The 3,180-nt window shown below is 46.1% G+C and overlaps 1 pseudogene; it reads right to left on the bottom strand.

The window, feature by feature from the left end:
• Window positions 1-589: 589 nt before the first annotated feature.
• Window positions 590-696, bottom strand: LOC143925817 (U2 spliceosomal RNA; annotated as a pseudogene).
• Between the last annotated feature and the right edge of the window lie 2,484 nt (window positions 697-3,180).

The raw sequence follows: 3,180 nt of genomic DNA, 5'->3' as shown, positions 1-3,180 counted from the left end.
TGACCATTGTGTCAGGCCAGGAATAAAAAAATTCCTCTGGTCCCAGCCAAAAGGGAAGCGGGTGTGAAAAAGAGTGTACGAGGTGCAGTGACCCTGTTGCCGTAATTTATAAGTGACCCTCACTCAGAGTGAAGTTACGGCACCCCTGGAGTGGCAGTCCAGGGGTGCCGTAACTTCACTCTGAGTGAGCACATGCACCACAGGCTTTTTTCCCGGCCCAGTCTTCAGCCAGACTAGTGCAGCCCCCATTACTACCAGATAGTGAGCCCTTCTAGGTTTTCTCGAAGAAAGCCGCAGACGCCAAACAGCCTCCACCGATACTAACTTTTCCAGGCCCCCATCATGGTCCAGTGGATTTGCATGGCAGCACCCTGACAGCTCCTCCACTGGACACTGACAGGAGCAGAGACCACACCAATCCTTGCCAGAAGGCCGGGGTGACCCAGCCTTTTAGCAGACCAGTGCAGCACCCATCCCTAAAAGGAGTACCCTTCTGGTCCACTCAGACTCGACCGAGTACTAGCATCCTAATCCAAGGAGCGCCAGGTTTGGCCCCTGCCGAGACAGACCATCTAGATACCATCAAGCCAAAGGATTTGCATAGCCCTCCCCTTTGGGAGCAGCACGGTGCCTCCTCTAACAAATGATAAGAACAGATACTACACTTGATCTTAGCCAAAAGGCCTCTGAAGTGATTTTGTTTAATTAAAAATATGTAGAAGAATATATATCGGCCTAAAATGATGGATACATTTTTTTTTATACATATATATATATTTTTGGGATATGTATTATAGCAAAAAGTTAAATATATATATATATTTTTTCAATTGACGCTCTTTGTTTGTTTATTGTGCAAAAACAAAAAAATGCAGAGGTGATCAAATACTACCAAAAGAAAGCTCTATTTGTGGGGGGGGGGGGGGGGGGAGGGGGAAGGACATACATTTTGTTTGGGTACAGTGTCGCATGATCGCGCAATTGTCAGTTAAAGCGACACAGTGCCGTATCGCAAAAATGGCCTGGTCATTAAGGGAGCAAATCCTTCCAGGGCTGAAGTGGTTAAACACCACGGGCTAGTAAATCTACAAGGTAAAAGCAAAAAGAAAAATGTTGCCGCTCCAGACAACAGCTTCTTTAAGTACAGGCCCTAACAAGGCACACAGAGCTATGATTAACCACTTACCGCCCGCCACATAGCAGAATGACAGCAGCAAGATGGTTTCAGTATTCTGACTGGGCGTCATATGATGTCCTCAGGATATTAAGTCACTGCGCGCCCCCGGGGGAGCACTTCGTGGCGATCGTTGTTGCGGTGTGTCAGTCTGACACCCGCAACACCAATCTAGGTTAAAGAGTCTCTGACGGAGACTTTTTACCACGTGATCATCCGTGTCCAATCATGGTTGATCACGATGTAAATAGGAAGAGCCGGCGATTGGCTTTTTCTCACTCGTGTCTGACAGACGCGTGTAGTGGAGACCCAATCGGCGGCTCTCCTGACAGGGGGGTCTGTACTGATTGTTTATCAGTGCAGCCCCCCCTTGGATCCGACCCAGGACCACCATAATCGCCCAGGACCACCAGGGATGCCACCACACTGGACCACCAGGTATGCCCCCCCTAGACCCCCAGGGAAATGCACATCTGTGCCCAGGCAGCTGCCAATCAATGCCCAGGCAGCTGCCAATCAGTGCCCACTGACAATGCCTACCACTACCAGTGCCACCAGGGATTCCCATCAATGCCTCATATCAAAGCCCTGTATCAGTGCCCATCAGTGCTACATATCAATGCCCATCAGTGCCGCCTATCAGTGCACAGCAGTGCCGCCTATCAGTGCCACCCATAAGTACCTATCTTTTCATCCTTTCAGTGCCCATCAGTGTCGCCTATCAGTGCCCATCAGTGCCCACCAGCACCCACCTGTGCCACCCATGAGTGCCCACCATTGCTGCCTATCAATGCGCATCAGTGCTGCATATCAGTGCCACCCATCAGTGCCACCTACCAGTGCCAATCAGTGCCGCATATCAGTGCCCATCGTCGGTGCCCCCAGTGCCCACTCATTGGTGCCACCTCATTGGTGCCGCCTTATCAGTGCCCATCAGTGAAAGAGAAAATGTATCAGTGCCCATCAGTGAAAGACAAAATTTTATAACAGAAAAAAAACAAAACTTTTATTTTTTCACAATTTTCTGTCTTTTTTAGCACAAAATAAAAAACACAGAGGTGATCAAATACCACTAAAAGAAAGCTCTATTTGTGGGAACTAAAAATTTAGTTTGGGTACACTGTAGCATGACCGTGCAATTGTCATTCAAAATGCGACAGCGCTGAAAGCTCAAAATTGTCCTGGGCAGGAAGGTGTATAAGTCTCCTGTATTGAAGTGGTTAAGCACCAACATATGGTGTGAAACGCGTCAGTTATTCGTCTCTGCCTCCACATCATATGGACTGACTGTTGGATTTTAAATTACCAATAAATATGTTGTATCGTTGTGCGGCCATCCAGAACTCCTTCTTGCTTCTAAATCTACAAGGTACATTTAAGTCCTAAAATACCAAGGATAATCTTGAGTTGCAACCTATGAAAAAAATGTACTTGTAACTTATTAATAATTTTGACTACGTAAATTAAGATAAGAAATCAGGGTGGTACTCTTTAAGTGACTGGCAGTAAGGCTAGTGAACCACACCCAGAGAAAAGTAGAGATCAGCAAATTACATAGTGACGATTACCAGTTGTCAATATACAACCAACCAATACAAATTCCTAATAAAAGGCAGTTTGGTTTCTTAAAGTTTACAAATAAATAACAGCAGTGATTCATTTACTTTGGAAAAATAAAGCTTACTTCCAGTTGAGTCTACAGGACAGGAAATTAAGAGGAATCTCACGTATGACAGGGGTTTTATTCCTCCTCCTACTCTATATATTTATGATTAACCCCCCTCTTTTCTTCATATAAGGCCTTCCAAGCATTACAGATATGGAAAGTTACATTTAGGAGGGACAAGTTGGTGGCAGCTGTCAGAGTTTTGTTCCTTGCAACTGCATGCTCTGATGGCCTAAAGAAATCTTGAGGTCTTCTTGCATCACTTTCAATACAGGCTTGGTGCCTACTGTTGGCGATGAAAGGAGAATGCCCCCCATCTGGTGGTATGTCTGGGTGGCAG

Source organism: Lithobates pipiens, unplaced genomic scaffold (genome assembly GCF_037356315.1).
Source record: "Lithobates pipiens isolate NorthernLeopardFrog02 unplaced genomic scaffold, aLitPip1_a1.2 Scaffold_22, whole genome shotgun sequence".
In the NCBI taxonomy this organism is placed as follows: Eukaryota; Metazoa; Chordata; class Amphibia; order Anura; family Ranidae; genus Lithobates; species Lithobates pipiens.
The sequence above is the reverse complement of the archived record's forward strand: the minus strand, read 5'-3'. Positions and strand labels throughout refer to the sequence as shown.